The sequence below is a fragment of the Anas platyrhynchos genome, chromosome 1, assembly GCF_047663525.1.
Source record: "Anas platyrhynchos isolate ZD024472 breed Pekin duck chromosome 1, IASCAAS_PekinDuck_T2T, whole genome shotgun sequence".
NCBI lineage: Eukaryota > Metazoa > Chordata > Aves > Anseriformes > Anatidae > Anas > Anas platyrhynchos.
In genome coordinates, this window is record NC_092587.1 from 27,595,001 (window position 1) to 27,616,329 (window position 21,329).

Below are 21,329 nucleotides of genomic sequence, written 5' to 3' on the forward strand. Positions count from 1 at the left end.
TCACAGGCAGTTAGATTCCTTGGAAAGAGCTCAACTTGCCCAAGATATCCCACCTTTTCCATGAGAGAGCAGTAATGAACTGATATACAAATGATGCAAGTTTGAAATGCAGAAACCTGTGAACTGGATAAGCAAAAAGCTCAGAGACTACTACCACCCTGCTGTGTTGCATTTCATAGCTGAAAACATGCCAGTTGTGTTTAAGATACTGTGTCTTTTCCCCTCTGACGACCCCGTCCACACAAAAGTCATATATATATAAAAGGTTATGCCTAATTTACATACACAGCAATGTATGCTCAGGCTCTTCATTGATATATGAATTTCAAATAATACAGGAACAAGAAATGAAACATAAATTCATAGTTTCCCATTTTGAAAGTGTTTCTAGAGCAAACATTATCTAAAGCTTTAAAGATTCAAGATGTGAATAATGGGATATGAAGCTCTAGGTCATTGATACAAATTTGCCCCAGATCAATGACATCCAAGAATTATTGCTAGCTGAAACTATTTGATGGCCAATAATAATTCCTAGTTTCAGTCCAGTTTCTAATGAGCTGTAGTCCTCATAAAAAATTACCATCATAATGAACTCCAAGAGCTACAGAAAGCTCAAGGACTGTGTGGCTTACAGACTAAACTATTTTTCTGGAAGTACTGCACTATTTGCTTAATGGAAACCTGGATCCAGCTGCACTGTTTCCCTGATAAAAGAAGATGCTAGCAAGTATGCTGACTGCCTGCAGCCAGGTACATCACAGCTTGTAACTTTAACAGTTCAAATTAGGAGGAGTATCTATATACTATTTAGTTAAGAGAGAAGCTACTTTAGATGGCAACTCAGATGGAATAAATTATGCTCTGTTCTGAATTGTGAATTGTTTTGTATGAGAGCTGACTCCCCATGACTCATGCAAGGAACTTCCAAATTTAGGCATACAACATTAGTGGATGAGAATATTTCATTTACTTTCTGACATGGAACAAAACGTTTGCGTACTGCTGAACCCCACAGAAGTGAAGAAGCAGAGGACTGTACACGTACAGCCATTCAGAACCAGTGAAATTATTATCAAAGTGGAAGTATGAGATACCCTGTAGGCTTTTAAAAAAGAGTTGTATTACCTAAGACTATTCTTAGTATATATGTAAATACATACCGCAGTTAAAATGTTTTATTTATCTACATGATTGTTTAAGAAAAATTGGTATATTGTGCTAAATTATGGTACTATTTTACTGCTGATATATTTCTATTATCAATGCACACAAGACAGCCTTAGAAAATTTCACATGAACTGCTGACTGATGTTTCTATTGGTCTAAAAAATAGCGTATTCTATTTTAAAGAGATTTAATTTGATATTCCAAATTTCCAATAAAATCTACCCAAACTGGTTGAAATACTCCTCCTCCACATGCCCAAATCAAACTTCAGCAGCTGCAACAGATTGAAAATAGTGTCCAAGCATTTCAGAAACATATCTTAGGGACGTTATTAGCATGAACAGAAAAGAAACATGTTTTGGCCTCAGCCAAAGAAGCCTTCAATAAGAAAGTTACCTCTTGACCCTGCCAATGCTGACAAATATTCTACAGCATGTAGGGCTTTATGTATCATGAATGTCTGGGTATGAATTTTTGTTAACTGCTCCTAGCTCTGGATAAAATGGATGGGTCCCAGTCAAAGGTAAGCAGTGAAGACTACCATTTGGTCCATGGAGCAGCTGATGCGTGGATATTTCTCAGGCTTTCAGGGAAACAGGGCAAAGTGTTGTTATTAGTTCAGGATAATCCACCTCTCATTTTATCTGGTGGTTGAAGCAAGTCCCTTATCTATCCACTATTCCATCTTTCAGGCTCTTCTGAACAGTTTGTGATAAAAGGGGTCCATATAACTAAGCATGAAATACAGGTCTGCAGCCAACCATCTGCTTTTCTTGGTGATAGAAGAGTAGAATGAAGCAAGTTGCTTTCTAGTTCTGTTCTTCACTGCTAAAAACTAATCTTGTGCGAGACCAAGTGTGGGAAAGTTGGCTGTAAAGAGAATAAGGAGATGATGCAGTCATCAGCTAATTTCTGACCCTTAAGCACCCCTGCTCAGCTTTGGCCATGGATTAAAATAAAGCAGGAAAACTGAACAACATGGCCAAGGGCGGCCAGAATGAGGGCAACAAAGCAGCTGTCTAGCCAGGTAATGTAGGTATGCCTGTTCATGTAAATCTAAAAGTTTCTATCCCAATTTCAGACGACTGCTTAATCACTTAAAATTTGAAAAACAGTCCTGTAGAGTTAAGAATAATGCACTTTTATTGTTTATGTGTCCTTGGCATGTATGATGGAAAGGTGGGGTTTCTTGGACATGAGGAAAATGGATTAATGGATCTCTAGTGAATGAATAAAAGGGGTTCACATTTCATTTATACAAAAACAACCCAATAAGAAAACATATAGAGGATTTTTTAAAAGTTAAAGAAAAGACCCAATGCACAACATTTGGTGTAGGATGTTTGTTTGTTTGGTTTTAACTTGTGTGTGTGCCTTTAAAAAAAATGATCTCAAAAGATTTGGAAAAAAGAATGAAACCATAGAAAGCATATTCCAATATGAATATGACCTGCAGTGACCACTGAATAGAGGACTAAGATAATCTTTATATATTTGCTAAACAGCAGCCACAGAACTGCACTGATTCTGCTAATGATTTTAATAATGTTAAGGCTACAAATTGTTTCAAAAAACAAACAAACAAACAAACAAAAACAATGAAACAGCCCTCCTTAGAAACAACCCCAAACACAAATGTCAATCTGAAAAATAAATACACTAAATATAATTAGCACCACAGCAGTCATTTCCCATGGTAACACATTGACAAAGGACAGTTGCAAGGCTATTTCTTCTGAGCTAACTTTCTTAAAAACATAACACACTTTTTACTTGACTCCAGTTGAGGAAAGCAGTACCTCACAAGGCTCTTTACAAGGTCTCAAGTGGATTACTCTAACCAGGTCCAGGAAGGTATAAAGGCATCCTGACGCAGCCCTAGTGTTACAACTCTCAAAATCAGCCAGAACCTCACATCTGATGTCTGTACAAATATCAAATATTTGGATGAATACAATAATCTCCTACTCACTTTCACGTTTCATCTCTTGCAAAAATACCTGTTTTAAATAGGCATTTATAACTGCATGTAGCATCTAGCCAACTAGAGCCCACTGCAGTATTTCACCTTCTCATGATGTGTCATATAAATGTGAGGAATCCCTTTTCTGTATAAAATATAACCAAGCTTGCATACAGAGCAAATATTTTTGCATGCCTAATTTCATTTTGCTATCTGTTGTTCATACAAGTACCTTATCTGTATGGCAAATGCAATGTTTGAGAACTGTAGAGAGGCCTGTCCTGGTGTACAGGCTGAATTTTCTGCCTCTGATCTTTTATAGCATCATGTGGCAGTTTGGTAAGAGATGACACAGGTATTAGCTTGAGTACTTTTTTAGCCTACTTCTTAAGTAAAAAATATAGAATAACAGAACTGTAATACAATCTTTTGGTTAACTCTAATAAGGAAATTTCGTAAGTGTCAGTTAATAGAGAAAACTGCATATGAAGATCAAAAGAAAAACTGAAAAAAGAAAGTGAGATCCAATAGGAAACAAACTAGAACATGAGATTTTGTCACAGCAAAAACTCTCTCTTTATCCCATACTAACTCCCACCTCCTACGTTTCAGATAAGTATACAAAGCATCACATCATGGAGCAATCTATTAGGTATCTGAACCTCACAAGGACCTCATTAGAATATTAATTCTAATAATTTCATAGTATCTTATCATGAACCAGTGAGTCTTAGGCCAGGTTTGTACCACATAACTTTAAGCATATCGAAGTGAAGTGTCCATGTCTACTTGCCCTGGGCACTTCCCTAGAGGAAACAGAAGACAATATGCAAAGATTGGGACTAATCCAGTCCATGTAAAACCAGAATTGTCCGTGTATCTCTTTTCTACTACGACACAGGTTAGACTCTACTTCAAACAGGTGTATCTAAAGTTGAATGCCTGAGGTTAGGCAGGATGAATCTGGACTGTTTAGTGGTCCATTTGCAAGGCCACAGGGCTCCTGGATGAGAGTGTCAGAAAAACAGTAAAACTAGCTTTTCCATTCCTTATCCCATGTACCATGTTGCTCTCCAACAATGCAAGTTCCACACCAGCAATTCTATTAACATAGAGACATCCTAAAAGAATAAGAAAATCTTGAAAATAATCTGGAATAAATATAGTTTCACAAAACCTGCCAAGAACAGATCTAGAAGAAGTCCAAGGCTCCAGCAGCTGGATATTTCCACCAGCCTAGTTATTCCCACTAGGCCTGGGACCAGTCCCTGCACCAGCTTGCACACTGCAATGCGAAGAAACTTTCTTCTACACACTGTTTCTTTCCCCAAATATACTCCCATGAGCAGTCTTGGGAGACTGCCAACTCACAGAATATATTAAAACACCTTCCATTTACTGAAATGTCACCTCCTTCATTAGACACAGGTGAGTGTCTTTGTCCTTTCACTGTCTTTCTGTGTCAACTGCCAATGACTTTTTTTGTTTAAGACTATGGGAATATGTACTCGGTCTTCTCAATCTCCATTTTTAGCTTAAATTAATGCCTAAGGTTAGTATCAAAATAGGAAGTGTTACCTAGAGATGAGACAAATTTGCAGTTTCCTTCAGAAATTACAGAGCGCTCTCTTCAGCCACTGCTTAGACCTGCAGCTAAAATCCTCCCAACTCTTCACTTTGTGACACATCCTCTGTTACTATCCAGGGTAAGGCAAGAGCTTTTCCTAACTACAAAAATTATAGACAATAAGCCTGTCTGTTCATATTGAAAAGTATGGCAGAGCAATCTATCTCCAATGGGAGCCAAATTTAGTACTAGTAGAGCATGTGATATTCACAAATTAACTTATTGGAACACACACCTTGATGCAGACGCATATGATGAAATTACTGAAGCAGTAAAGATGGAAAATCTTTGGTGATACACTTGTTTAGAAGCAAGTTCCAAGTGCAGAGTTTTCTTCACACACACACACATACACACACACACAGAAACTAAAAAGAATTTCAGTAAAAGATTTACTAAAATAGAATTGGGAAACACACACACACACACACACACACACACACACACATATATATATATATATATATATATATATTAAAAAAAAAGAACTTCCAATGCAAAAAGTAATAAAATTACTTTCTTTTATCATTTTAATAACAATGTCTGATTTGTCAAAATAACAGTAAAAACTCTATAAATATCTGTTAAGGGATTAACAGCATGAAAAACTCTAGTGAAGAAATGACACAGAATATAGAACTGTCATCATACATTTGCATATAAAAAGCTGTTTAAAACTGACAGGCACACAAACAGAAAATACATGCTATAAAATTAGTCTTTTTAAGCATGGAACTTTAAATAACACTGGTAGAGCACCTTCATTTTAGCTAACTCATTCTCAAGATGAATCACAAGAATTATGTTGCATCTAGGAACATGTTTTCTTCAGTCATATATATTTAACAGTTTGATTATTACATTTTGTATATTCTTTAACTTAAAATCTTGTAAATATTACTTCAATAATGCATTTTTCTTAAGGATGTCATGACATATTTATTAAATAAAAGTATTATTTTTCTTTTCAAAAGAAGATGAGAACTATGATTTATGATATATTATAGATTATTATTATTATTATATATTATAGGCTAATTTTCAAGAAAAAAACTAAATATATGTATATATATAGCACTCCCAGGGTGACCAGAAAGTATGCATGTGTATAAAGTTATAATGATACAACATCTATATGGAAATGAATAGTTTTAACTGTCCTACCAAGAAACAAAAAATGTTTTGGACCTACAAGTCCTTTCAGTCAGAAATAGAAGCAGCAGCAGTCCCATACAGAACAACACCCTGAATTTAAAGTAGTGTACACAATGAAAAATCTATATTGCTAACAAAAAAAAAAAAGCTCTTACAAGCAGGTAGGAAAAAATGTATATACATATATATATTAATAGCCTATTCTGGCACTTAAACTGAAAATTTGGACTCCTTCAAATAGACACAAAAGTGTTTGTTAATGCCATTCATTTAAAGACTATGATGGCCAGGGTCGGGTACCTTGTTCCCTTCCACACATAACTGAGGAGAAGAACACAGGCAAGGGCAATTCAAGTGTCTGTCTGGTCTGAAGGGTTAGTTAATGGGCTACAGAAATTCAGTCTGCTCTCTTAACTCTCCCACTCTGGGTAACTAATCTTCTCACTGGGATAGCAAGTGCAAAGGGCTACTGCTTTTACCAAAGCAGAATGACTGCTGGCTCTTCTCCCTGCTCCAAAGCTGACAAAAAAGGAATATGACCTCCCTAGTCCCCTACATCTCAGAGTGCAACCAACTCCACAAGAGTAATAAAAGGAAGGTATCTACTTACTCCCTGTTAGTTTTCGAAGTAACAGGTTTCTAAATCTGTAATTTTTCCAACTGTTGTTCAAAAGTTCATAGTCTTAAAACTGATCAGAATTTAATAAAGCAGTACTTTCAAAAGCTCTCTGCATAGTTTTCTGCTGAAAATTACAGGTTCATAAGAATTTGTTTTTATTTGGCTCTCTAGACGGAAAATGAATTGCCAAGTTTGGGTCTTATGAAAATTCAGTATTACTACCATAATAGTGAAAGTTTGAAATAAACCCAGAAACTTTTGGAAGATTTGAGACAAAGAATTCTTCTGAATAAAATTCAGATATTTATTCTACGAATAATAGATTGTAACATTGGTTTTTGGTTTGTTTCTTTTTGGTTTTTGTTTGCAATATTGTAATGGATCTTTGTAATATTGTTTGAAATATTCATAAACAACAACAACAACAAAATGTTCACTATACATATAAACATAATTACTATAACTACTGATTAGCTATCTAATTTGAATTTCATTTAATTAAAATAATATTTATTAAATATTAGTTATATAAATAATATAAAGTTAAAGTAGAGTTAAAGTAATATTTCTTCTTAAAACATTATTATGTTAATTGCAAAACAAAAAGACACACAACACCTTGGCAAGTGAGCTAGCCCAACCTCTCTTCAAAAGTAGAATAAATTGTTTCATTTATGACTGATGTTTGTTCTTCATCCAAGGGAGATTCCACAACACTCCCAGCAACCTATTCCAACACTTTACTTTGCTTACTTTCCTAAAGTTATTTAACATCTCACTTCCTTTGCATCAATTATTTAATTATTTAAAACCCATTATTATTTGTAGACATGTACTTGCATGAAAATCCATATGTATTTTGCAAAGATAGAATTAATGAAGACAAAAATAGTACCATTTACTGACAAAACGAATATATACAATATACAAAATGAATATACAAAATGGAACAATAAAGACAAATGATTTTCAATACTACTCTGCTATTGAATTCTGGCTACACTAAACCTTTGTCATCTGTTTTTATGCTTGAATATAACTAACTTACAAACATAATTGTATATATGTATTTTTACTGAAAGATTAGATGCAACTCTGAAATCAGTACTGAGCTGAAATTAGTATCAGCTTTGCTAACAAGTGTGACAGTAACAGTAATTGGTCCCCAAAAATTCAACCCGGCAAAAGAAGTATTGAAGTCTGGAAGTATTAATTTACTCTATGACCTACATTATTATCTTGTTTATTAAAGACAATTACAAATTACAGTTCAGTAATTATTAAAGACAGTTTTACAGTATATATGTAATATACATATATTTGTTGAGTTTACAACAGTCATTTGAAGCAGGAAGTCATGTGCCACCATCTAAGTTTTACCAGAGCTTTCATAACTCTTCAAAACTGGGAGAAGACACTGAGATTTTTAAATTGAAATTAATCATTTTTAATTGAAATTAATAATTGAAAAATTATTTTCCACCTGGAAGCACAAGCAATTTCTGAACTGCAGTGTTTCATAAAACAAAACAAAAAATACAGCTAAGGTTTTCAGATGCTACAGAACTGATTCCCTATTGCCCAAATATGCAGAAAAATAATCCACTTATAAACTATAAAAAATGAGCAATCTTCAACAGCATGAAAAGGAACTTCAATTCAGCAGTCCTGAAGGGTTAAAAATACAGTTTAAATGCAATTCAGAGTTTTCTTTCCTTTAAAATCAGATTGTTATAACTCAAATTTATGAAAATATTAGGAAGGAAATTTTTTGAAAGTTTTGCTTTGAGGTGAAACCGATATTGATATTATGCACTTTCAACAGACTGCTATTTAAAATATTTTTTGAAAAAACATCTTCCACAAAATCTTTTTTGATACAAAATTAATGGAACAAATTTCAAGGTGTTTTAGTACTGAGAAATAATAACAAAAAGACCATAAATGTAATATTTAATTAAATTCTAGTATTCAATGTCATATCAATTGTATTGATGCTGCTGAAATATTTCAATTTTTTGGCTACATTTTGGAGTCTTTCTGGATGGATAGTTCTTATTCTCAACTGTGACAAACCTTACAGAGGCCAAAACACCATTTTATAAAACTGGTAAAGAAAATAAAGCTTAACTCATTTGAAAAGTTTTCTAAATTATGGGCATTCAGTTGCAGTTAAAAGTCACAAAGGCCAGGGGATTAAAAAAAAAAAAAAAAAAAAAAAAAGATTTAAAGGGAAGAAAATGAGAGAGATGAGTTGAGGATCATTACCTAACTTGTTCAGAAAGGATATCTTTATTTTCTCTATGCACCCTATAAACACTATACATATGTTAAATGATGGTAACAAGCACAAGGAAATTAAAGCAAAATTTATTCAAAGAAGGAGGGGACATTCTGTTGGAATCCTCTTGTTTATAGAGTTGCTGAAGAGGTTTAGTTGAAAAACTATGTTTTCTTTGGGAAGAAACAAAGATTTCAGAGCGATTTTAAAAGGTGCGTATATACATCTACCCATCTATCTGTTTTTATTCGGTAACTATGACCCAGTCATCATTGAGAGTTTCTGATGACAGACTCATTAAAGTGGCTAAAGCTGTACTCTTGTTAACATGTCCTTAAGAACTTTCTGAAATGGATCAATTTTGAATGAAGTCAAAGGACCATCTTCCAACTTAAGATGGGAAGGCACAGCAAAATGAATGATTACAATCTCTTTTTGGAAATTAACTCGGAGCTCTGGGTGCACAGGCAACCCTCATCTTACACCAACCAGCTAGATTTCACTGTATGGAACATTAAAAAGGGAGTAGATTTCAGGCTTAATAAAATTTACATTTGCAGTAATGTATACTGCAAGGATGGACTTTAGTTCCTTATTAAGTGTCTAACATTTCTGTTCCATTTATACATGGAGGATGCAAAGGCAATTTTAAAGAACCATATATATTTATGCCTGCAACACCATCAGTGCTTTTGTTACTTCGTTATCTCTACAAAATCCTAGTTTATACATTTCAATATCAAGCACAAATGCCTCTTTCTTGACAGATGATTCAACATATGATCATGTGAAACCTGAACATGCTCCACCACACTTCCTATGATATATATTTACACATTGCTTTCTGCTGTATTTCGGTCTTTAACAGACTGAAATGTTCAATAATGAGATATAAGCCCCAATGTTACACTCAGACACATATATATATTTACGTATGCATATTTTTATACTTTTATGTATATATATACACAAAAATGTTAAATGTGCTACATATTATAGCCAAAAAAAAAAAAGTTTTGGACTTTCTACACAGTTCATAAACAATTGGAAGAGCTACATAAATAATAAAAACAGGAAATAAAGCACATTTTAACTGTCCATTATCAAGGGAATATTGTTTTAACAGTACCTATAGAATCACATTATCATTCTATTAATTCAATAATCTTGATGTTGTTACAAGACTGAGACAGTCATCAAAGCAGGGGATTATTCTTGTACAGAAGGATCATATCACTTAATGGGACAGAGATGTCACATAAACTACAGTGTCAAAAAGATAACAAAATACAGGATTGAGCTTGTAGTGGTAATGCATTTATGCTGGCATACATGGCTCCACCAACATAACTGGTGTTTGATAAGCATATAGGTATATCCTTTTTTGAAACTGTTACCATCATAGTGCTGACTTCAAGAAATCTCTCACAAACTGATCTTTTACTATATCCTCACACACATTTAAAATCTGCATTTTTCCTGTTGCCTGTGGTTTCAAAGATCTTTCATTAGCTCAAGCCATGCAATGACAATTGTAAGAAAACCTCTTCTCTTGAAAGTAAATGAAGATTTATAGTAATTACTATAGTACAATTTCATCATTGAGAAATTTTAGGAATTACTCTTCAGGATTCAGTATATTCTTGCCATTTCTTAGTAACTGGTAGCCAAGCCTAACATTTCTTACATGTTTTTTTCAGTCATAGATTCATTGTCATACAGTCAGAAATGCAAAAAGAATAGGTTTCCAGCATCCAATTTATTTTACAACCAGATTTCTGTGTGTGGCCCACCCTCCCACCTATGTGACATACTGAAGCTTGAGACATACTGAAATTTGAGATAATCACAAGCTGGTTTCAGTACACTGTCTTCTAACTTCAGACCTTCTAGGTCCTGATGTAGATGATTTGGTGTCACATCCATTATGCAGATAATACAAATGCATCGTTGCAAACAGACTTGAGTTCTAATGATTTTGAAGCTGACTACAGATCTGCAGGTAAAACACTAAGATAGCACCTTATCAACCTCTGAATGACATGTTTGTAAGACAGATGGATGGAGGCAGCTTCCCTTCTTCTAGTTTTAGCTACTGCATATGTGTTGCCTTTCTTTTCTTGTAGTTCATTACAGATACATCCTATGAAATCACATGAAGAGAACAGGCTGCATTTGAACAACCATGTATTTAGCCACCTGAGACCATAAAAAGGTACAATTGCAGCTGCAATTGCTACCATGCAACCATGGCCTATATATGAAAATAAAAACTTGGACTTTAAAGGATGTCTGCATGTTACAGAATCACAGAATTGTCTAGGTTGGAAGAGACCTCAAGATCATCGAGTCCAACCTCAAGATCACTGAGTCCAATCAAGTTCAGAAACTGTGTTATATACACAGTTTCTGAAGATGAAGGGGTGGTCTGGTGGTTTAACAGATCTAGGATGTCAAACAGTGAATTCAGACAAAGGCCAATTCAGGACTGAATGCTGAACAAGACCTACATTCAGGTATCATTTGTAGGTTACCACTAAATACTAGTTTCTTAAGACCATCAGCACACAGGACAGGTTTTTCTAAATAGATAACCATATTTCTGTTTTCGTCTGTTTGGATTAGAATTTTAGAGCTGCCACTACTACAACAACATGACAACTGCTGAATAAACGTTGACTTCAACAGCATATGCTGTATTTGGTATTCCTCAGAAATTCATGCTGGACAGATGTCCATTCTTCTTTAACTCATAGTTTTGGAAGTTGTTACCCAGACAGTATATATGACACGTATATTTTTCCAGCTCCTACACCAGAATTATATAATAGTTAGTGAATGTGCAGCAAAGTTTAGGAAGTGGATTACTACAACTGAACTGAAATGGCAAAGCTGACTGAAGAAGATAAACTTTTTATTGAAAATGAAAATAAAAATCTGAATTCTATATTTCACCCTTAGTGTTAGCTAAAACAAACTTATATGACTAAAGACTGTTTTGTACTTTGCAGATTAATCATGTTTGGTAATAAAAACTACCATCAAGCTAGCTGCAGCTAAAATAGTTTGCATAGCCATCACACTGGCATTTTCAATGCACAAAACGAGTCTGATCCCCTGACATTTAAAAAGCATGAAGTAACCATTTGGTTGTTTCACTGCTACTTTCTGTCAGTAATACTACTTAGCTCAAAATAGAAGTGTTGCCAGGAATGAGGCCTATACCCTGAGTGAAAAACAAAACTCCAAAATTGAATGTGAGGGACAGAAACTGTATAAATGAGGAAAAATTTCACTTACATTTATCCAAGATGGCTGTCGCTATTACTGTTGAAACTCTGCTATGGGCTGAGGTCACAAGACCCTGTAAGCTAAAATAGAGAAGCTTCAGCTGAGGGTAACTGAAGCTGCAGCACATTAAAACACATTTTATAATTATAGGTATTATTGGAGTTTTAATTTCTTGATCTATTTTTCCCAAGGCATGAAAAGTGACCTCTATTTTTTGGTCATTTTTCAAGCCTGGTGGGAAGAAATTTTCAGTATTATCATCTACCTCATTATAAGTGTGTATGTATGTTATATACAGTACATGATATGATAGTATGATGGTTTCATTGGCACGAGTTTGGAGTTGCCACATTATTCACAGATGGTGAAACCATACGTGACTTATGCAGATTCTCTCAAACAAAACTAGAATAAAACCTTTATACAACATCACATCATCATGTATGTAGCAAATGTATATAATTATATGTAGCATATTATATAAATGGAAAACTAGTTTAAAAATCTTTAAAATGTGTTCAAATCCGTCACAGGATTCCTTCCTGTAAGTTATTATTCCTTCCTATAAGTTATTATTATTTTCTAATTAACATTTAGTCTGGGGAGTCTAATAACTTTACATCTTAGAAATAGCAGAATAACTTTAAAATGATTTTTCTGTATGCATCTGAGTACTGTAGAATGAAAATCTATTGCATCTTAACCTCCCAGGGCTTAAAACAAGTGTGTGATCTACTAGGCAGCTGGAATCTTCTCTTAACGTATGATATAAAGGTCCTACTGTTGGCTTCAGTTAAGTGAAATGATGTTGAATTTGTCACTGATTTTGGATTTAATAATCCCTCTTCTGGTTCACAAGTCATCGTGCTTTTGGGAAAAGAACTGACATGCAAAAGCTAAAACAAAGTAAGAGAAAACAGCAAGGAATTCCCATGGAAATTAAGTGTTAACAACAGAGATGTGGAACAACAGAAAGAAACAGACTAGTAAAGTTCAGTTGAGAAAAGTTTATTAACTGTGCTTGTATTGCATACGATATATACTAATGTAAATATACACTTAGAATCACAGAATCATACAACAAACCATGTTGGAAGGAACCTCAGAAGATGTTCAAGTCCAACCTTTCATGTGAAAAATGAGTCTAGATGAGATTATCTAGCACCCTATCTAATCATATCTTGAAAAACTTCCAGTGATGGAGATTCTACCACACCTCTGGGGAGGTTGTTCACTCCCATGGTTGTTCACCATGACTGTTCTCATGGTAAAAAATTTCTTTTTCAAATCAAGACAAAACCTCTCCCAGTGAAACTGTATCTGTTGCCCCTTTCCCTCTCTATGTGACTCCTTCTGAAGAGAGAGACTCTATATATATGGATGTATAAACAGATGCATGCAACATGCAAACACAGATTTTTTAGACTGTGTCTTGTAGGCATTTCTATGTCTGAAACAAAGAAAAGTAATTCCAAGAGTACAAGGAATGCAATGAAATCTGAACTACAAAAAATCCGAAGCAGACAAGTAACAGCAAAAACATATATATCAGGGAGATTCAAGTTGCCAAAAGCAGAGTGGAGGGTAGAATCTCCGTGCTTTCTGAGAAAATTTTTAAAAATTAATTCCCATCACATCATATAGATGTTTACTTAATTTCTTCTGCAACTATAATGTGATTTATATTTGATGAGAATATAATAGATTAGAACTAAGAAACTATTAAGTTAATGTATCATTTTGTTATATTCAAAGAAACCGTGGAAAATTAAGAAATCCATTGCAACTGCTAAATGCTATAGACATTTTTATAAAATTAACCCTAGAAGCCATCAGAACCCTACCAAGGATTCTGCCAAACACTGCAGTCAAAAATATCATCTGAAAGATCAGTAAAGAAGACAACACGATTTTAACAAAAATGGACAAAAATGGCCACTGTGGGAAAAAAAAAAAAAAAAAAAAAAAAAAAGTTAAATTTTCCCACCAAAAGCCCAGACTGCTGTGTTTTATTTATTTTTATATAGAAAAAGACAGCAAATGTTCAAATTATGAGGCTATTTCAACAAAATGGGAGAAGCAGTGGCTAAATTCTTTGAAATAGAACACTAAATCATTCACCTTTACCAAACCAATTTCAGTACTTAGATCTGACAGCTAGTCTGAAGTTTCATGAATGCTGGTAAGCTCACGTAGAATGACTTTTTGTTAGTTTTGATGCTTCAGGATTGATACCACATCACTAGAACACTGTAACTCAACTGGAACTAGTTGCTCTCCATCACCTAATGAGAAACACTAACGAAAAAAATAACAAACTGGAATTGAATTAATTATTCTCTTCATGAATGGTCTAACAGAATTTATTCAATCTAAACAGAGTTTGTTTGACTATGTAGAATGTAGTCTAATATACTCAGCGTGTAAAGAGGTAAAGCTCTATCAACAATGAGCCCAGTTCATTTCATAAGCAGCAATTTATTTAGAAAGAAAGGGTCCCTTCCAACTCAGGATATTCTATGATTCTATGAAAGGGGAAAAAAAGTGAAAACGGAGGGGAATCACTATACCAAATGCAGAAAGCCTATGCTATAGCCATCTACATCTGAGTTGGTTATTTAAGGTTACCTGTATAATCAAAGGAGAAAAAATAGGAATTTCTGTGGCACAATTTATTAAACCCTTATTAGATGTCCAACTCAGAGGAGAAAAACTCTCTCTTAGAAGTGTATTAACTATTCACTGACAACAATGTGTTGACTAGAAGTGTCTTGACTATGAATGGTGACAAGTCTCTCAAGCCTAACTGTTAAGGTGAATGACTGAGACAAGGTTTAACCATCTATTGTCTTCTGAAAGAAATTCCCCTTCCAACACACCAGTTAACTAATTTTGACTTTCCATTAGTATGCACTCCAAGCAGTCATCTGTATCTATGTTAAATAGATGTAAAAACAAAATAATCTATATTTACATTGTAAATTCAGCCTGTATCAGATAGATGCAATGCACAAAAAGTACTCCAGCTGAAAAGGAGAAGTAACTACAGCACTCGTTTTAGTTTTCATTCAGTTATGAATGAAAAACACTGCTGAAAGCCTCAATCTTTTTGTTGTATCACAGGACATGTGCACAACCCAGCCAAATACTCTATGTCCTACCTGGACAAACCAACCAACCCTCTAACTCCCTTCTTTCCCTTCAGTTTTAAAGAGAAGCACTCACTGTGGGACAAAATGAATGAAAATGTTACAATCTACACACATGTGCACACATACACAAGTAAACACACAGGAATCAGCCATAGAATTGTAGCTACTAACATGCATATTAAAAAATATATTGAAAAAATTAACAGGATGCTTCAGGAAGTCACATACCAATAGACTGACCGTGGCCATGTAAGCATATTTTTGTTTTGAATATAGCTCCAGAAGAAAAAAAAAAAAAATATATATATATATATATAAGCAGATGTAGCCAAAAGTAAAAATCGTAAATAGTAACTTCATGCTTTTTATTGTGTAGTAGCTCAGAAAAAACTTTTCAAATATTATATACCCTCAGATTTACACAGATAATAAGATTAGATGTGACAGTAGCACTGGCCTCTTTAGAGATACATATGACGAACTTAGCCAGCCAGCAAGGTAACAATCACCATTTTGATAATCAACTTCAGAATTGAATTGAATTTCCAGAAATGATTTGAATGAAAATTAGCTCACAGCATGATGGGGGTTGGTATGGTGCTTTAAATGAATTACTTGGATAAAAATAAAGATACAATTAAAAAAAAAAAAAAAGTGTTATTTTGTAAATATTTACAGATTAATTCAAATTTATCAACTATGGAAATTAATCAACAAACAGATTGAAAGCACATCATGCAACTCAGTGATCACCGTGATCACCATAAATCCAGACAATGTATCAGATTTCATCAGAATAGAGGTCATATTTTAAATGAAGGTAGAAGTTGCTATGCATTATTCATCCATCTGAAAATATTACAAGGTGGGACAACTTTTTATAGTTTATTACCGTAGCATATTACAAAATGCATTTGCAAAATAAATGTTTAACCGATGATTCTATGACAAGTCGTTTCAAAGCATATTATAAGATGCAAATATTGTTAAAATACGTGTGCATGTTTAATGCATGAATTACAGTCATCAGACTTCGTATAAATTGTCATAAAATTTAACAAATGATAATAAGATATTTATAAATGGCATCTAAATATAAAGTGTGCACAGAAAAGTAAATGGTACTAAAATTAATCCTTATATGAAGGTTCTTATTGCCTTGTCTTTTTACTCAAAAAAAAACAGGTGATTTCATTGTTTGGATACTTGCAAGCAATGTCCAAAATAAACTTTTCTTACTAAGCTTCCAAGGCAGCCAGAAACTTCAGTCTTCAAAAGCTTTCCAGAATAAAATCACAGACAGTTTTGTATCAGCTATACAACACTGATTAGCTTTAACAACACTTTCGAACTGTTTCTTATCAAGAATTAAAATGCATAAAATAAATCTGAGTTACTACTTTTAAAAACAAATTTTCTGAGGAAGCAAACTGTTGAAGCTCTGTACGAGAATTCTTTGCTCATCAGAAAAATCAGCTTTGACAAAGTAGGAAGAAACAGTCCTACCTTTCAAATATTTCACACAATCAGTGACACTCAGTACACAGATACTGATCTATATAAGCCTTATATACCCTTTTAATATATATATATATATATATATAATTCAATACCATAAAGCAAAATGTTTATGAAATAAAAGGTATTTACTTTTTTTCATGTGTATAGAATAAACAGACAGCTGCCATCAGCATACCTCCTAGTCATTTACAGAAACAAATCTGCCTGCTCGAAGGGGAAATTTATATATGTACCATCTGTAAAAGTCAGACTAAGTGGCTGACAAGATCATGAAAATAAAGAACAGTCCTCACTTCCAAAATAATCAGATGACTGACTAGAAAAAAAAAAAAAAAAAAGACTGAAGGAGGCGGGGGAGGCACGACTATAGAGAGATACAACAGTCACATCCTACCAGCTGTTGTGCAGAGACTTGCTGGTATGTGAAATCACTCGTAATTATGATATAGAACTTTAATGATTTCACTGTAACTAAATATTGCTATAAATCTATTTTAAATCTGCCAGGTTTCAGTTGCTGAAGAAGTTGAGCTCCAGCTTCTGAAGAACAGTCAAAGAGCATTAGCTGGATCTGAGAAGTCTGATCCTGTGATAGGAATGCTGACATTGTTCTCCCTCTTAGTTTCCTCTGAAGTTTAACAAGATTGAATGCCTGGAAACAAGACCCAAGTACATTCAAGAAAGAAATAAAGTACTAATTTTGATGGAACAGACAAGAAAAAGAAAAAAATAAATTAAAAAAAAAAAAACAACAACATGGTTTTAAAAGTAAACTAGACAAATTTGTGGATGAAAAAATCTATTTCAAGCTTTTGAACACAGTGTTCCTGAGCTTCACACTGCTTGGAGAATGGGAAGGATCTCAAGTTTTTGTCCTGCCTTGTCATCTCACCCCACCTACCCTTCATACCACAGTGGGAGTGGACACTCATACAGAGTAGCAGGAGCTGGCTCAGTATCACCCGCTCTTGTATTCTTCTGGACTTTACATAGCTTACATGAGATTGCTTTTACAGGGAAGTGCAGCTGAACTCATGTCAATGGAACCTGCCTGAGGAAGGCTCTTACCTTCTGGTCTGTGGTGCTACAAAACACTTTCAGCTGCACGTTATATATTTCCATAAGGAAGTAGAAAAAAAGGCACTGGCACTCTAAAAGTAGAAAATTATTTATTTTCCAATCACAGAGGCCTCCCTTACACATTCCAGCCTACTTATGGTACCTACGGTAACTGTTTCCAATATTGCAGTTTTTATGGCATATTCACTTTTTAAAAAAAAAAAAATCCATATTACATTTATACAATCAATATTGCAAAGCCTGGTTCAGAAACACTCCAAAACCACATTTCTATATTCCCTACACTAACGTATGGTTGTTTACTGTTTTATGTAACATGCAACTTGATTTTAAACAGCCTAAAAAATAAACCCTTAAAACTTTAGTGAAAGCACTGAAGGTCCATGATGCAGACAGAGTCGCTGCAGTCTGTTGAACCAACAGAGAAAAATGTATTCAGCCAAACGGGGCTCCTGCTGTCTGCACGTCATAGCTAGAATAAATGATGCATTAAGTGCCTCCAAGCTGCCTGTCCAAGTGCCTGCCCAGCAAATCATCTAGAGAACTTGTGGCTAATCACTTATTTTTCCTTAAAAGCCTTCACATGCAAGGTCCTGCAGAAACCATTTGTTTCTTCAGCTTTTCCAAATATAAAGGAACCTAGCAAAGTGGTAAAGCACAAGAGGCTTTAAAGTCAAACTTCATCAATTCTTGTGTGTATATCTTGTTTCCTAAAGATGTGACCATTTGGCTCTTGGGTAAGAGTGACTTAGTTAAAGTGAAGGACAAGAGGATTCCTCTCTGAAGCGTGAAAAATGCTGTGCAGGACATTCCTCATCTTTCCAGCAATGGCATCACTCCTTGTTGGCATCACTCCTTGTTTTATTGACACTGTTGGATACTGTTTAACCTTCTTTGTAAACATAGGTAAGTCTCGACTCAATCCACCAGAAGTGTGTTGTTTTTTTTTTTAAAAAAAGGGCCAAAAAAAACAGAGAGCAAAAGCAGTACACAGAAAGAAAAAGATCAGAATGTCCTACAGTAAAGTGAGATGGGGAAAAGATGATAAAAAGATGAATATCATAAATAAAATTAACAATAAATAATTTCTCTTTATAATATGTGATTCCCCCCCCCAAAGGGTTATGTGACAAATACTTCAAAAAACAACATATATTGCAGGCATTGCTTAATACAGGAACTGTCAAGTGGCCTTACCAGCACTTACAGCTGTTGTATAATTAAAAATTCAAGAAATTATTATTGATAACTTGTAATTTTCTACATACATTTCCACAGTTGCCATTGCAGCCCTGTTTGTTTATTTATGTGGTGTGGCAGAATGATTCAAGAGAAACAAGCAAGCAACTGATTCATAGAGAAATTGTCAATGAAACACTCTAGACAAGTTGAATATTTTAAATCCTAAAGGGGTATATATATAAACTGAAGTTATTCTTGAATGTATAAATATTCAGCTAAACAGGCTTTAGAAATACCTGAAATATGCTGAGAGTGTATCTTATTTCAAAAATTAACATCTTCTTTAAATTTTGCTTTCCCACTTTCTCTTAATCTTCTTTGCAATTAATTATGAACTTTTTTTTTTTCCTGATGTACTTGGCAGTTTATGCTAGGCACACATGTGAAGAAAAGGCCCACTACTCCAAACATGAATCATCCTCTGTCATTTCATGGTTTCAGATTACAGTTTTACAAGGTGACAAGAAAGTCCAACTGAAAATGTGCACCACTCACAAGCGGAGACACCACAGACTGCTCAGCTTATAGTTTGGTGTTGTTCAGGTTCATGGAATGGTACTGACACTCTTCACATTCATCCTTCAAAAAGAAACTTCTTTCACTAAGTACAACAGGACTCTTCTTCCAGTAATAAATGGGAAGGAAACAATGAATTCTATTATTCTGGAAATATTCCACATTTTGGATTGAATTTCCAGACATTCTGCCCTTGTGCGTATGCATGTGTTTGCATTTGCATCTTCTGCTAAATTCTTTGTTCTGCTGGGAGTTTGTGAGTTTCTCACCCACAGATTTCATAGCAAGCTCTGTTAAGAAATGTATAACTAGTCACATCTCCTAGAGCATGGGATGCTGAATGGTCCAAAGATCTATAGGACACCATTAAAGTGTGCTCTCAAGGAAAAGTCAAGTATTTAGCAGACTTAAGAGTTTGTGTAGCTAAATACTTTTCTTTGAAGAAGGAAGCCTCTCAGATTTAAAATGTATGACATCCTAAAATGAAAGGCAGGCCAAGGAAAGGAGCTGGTTAAAGAAATATATCAGTAAGACTTCATGTCAAGGTCTTATGAAAAATGCTGTATTGTCATGAAAACAAAAGGTTATTCATGGAAATTGAAAAGCAATGTTGTGCCTTTTTTAAAAAACAGGACAGTGACGAAGGATTTGGAGACTAGACTTTTAATCTTTATACTTAATGTCCCTCTTGATCTGACCATTACAGGGTTGGTGTGGACTGTATCAAACAGATATTCGCATTCATTTTTCATTTTTCAGGGTCCTGACCTAGCCTATCTGCAATTAGTCTGATGGGAAGGGAAGGGAAGGGAAGGGAAGGGAAGGGAAGGGAAGGGAAGGGAAGGGAAGGGAAGGGAAGGGAAGGGAAGGGAAGGGAAGGGAAGGGAAGGGAAGGGAAGGGAAGGGAAGGGAAGGGAAGGGAAGGGAAGGGAAGGGAAGGGAAGGGAAGGGAAGGGAAGGGAAGGGAAGGGAAGGGAAGGGAAGGGAAGGGATCATTTGGAGAGTCTGTAATATGACTGCATTGTTAAATAGGATGATCAACAAGCATTATTCATAACCATATAGTATGAGCCTAGAAAAACGGAATGGGAAGAAAGGACTATGACCAGAAGTCTCATGCTTTCCTATGTTTCAGAATTCAGAAGAAAGTGTCCATTTAGGCAGCTTAATCAGGATCACCTTTTTGGCAGGAATTATGCAGACACTGAAGTACCTGATCCACGAAGAGACTCAGCTCATAAACTGTAAGAGTCAGCAATACACAGATGGCAAGTAAGGCAGTGCTCCAGAAATACTGGAATAATTAAGATGCTGTGGTATGTTTTATTTCTAATAAAAGCTAGAATCATAACCCTCATAAAAAGGAAAGGATTGAGAGATCAAGTCTAAAGCACTATGCAAGTAATCAAAACATGAAAAAGTCTCTACAGATACTTCACAAGAATTTCCACATATATGTTCATATATTAAAAAGATAACTCATTTATCTCTAGAAAGACAGTTTTGGTATAGTTTAGGTAACTGATGTGGATAAATAACTTGCTATCATGGTCTGTACAAACCAAAGCTCTATTAGTTTTTCAAATAACAAGTTTATTCTATCTGCTCAAGATTAAGACTAAAGGCATTATTATAAGAAAACTTTTTTTCTCAACTAAGGTATTATTATTAGCGATATTTAGAACTTCAGCTAATATTTCTTAGAAACAACT

The 21,329-nt window shown here is 34.5% G+C and overlaps 1 protein-coding gene across 18 annotated transcripts in view; it reads right to left on the reverse strand.

Annotated features, from left to right (window-relative positions):
• FOXP2 (forkhead box P2) overlaps nucleotides 1-21,329 on the reverse strand; it is a 432,109-nt gene that overhangs the window by 73,378 nt on the left and 337,402 nt on the right. The window contains exon 3 of one of the 18 annotated variants that reach the window (XM_072033587.1): nucleotides 12,116-12,186. The exons of the other annotated variants lie outside the window; for them this stretch is intronic. The gene's annotated coding sequence lies outside the window, so the exon portion shown is untranslated. The remainder of the gene's footprint in view (nucleotides 1-12,115; nucleotides 12,187-21,329) is intronic. 18 annotated transcript variants of the gene reach the window in all.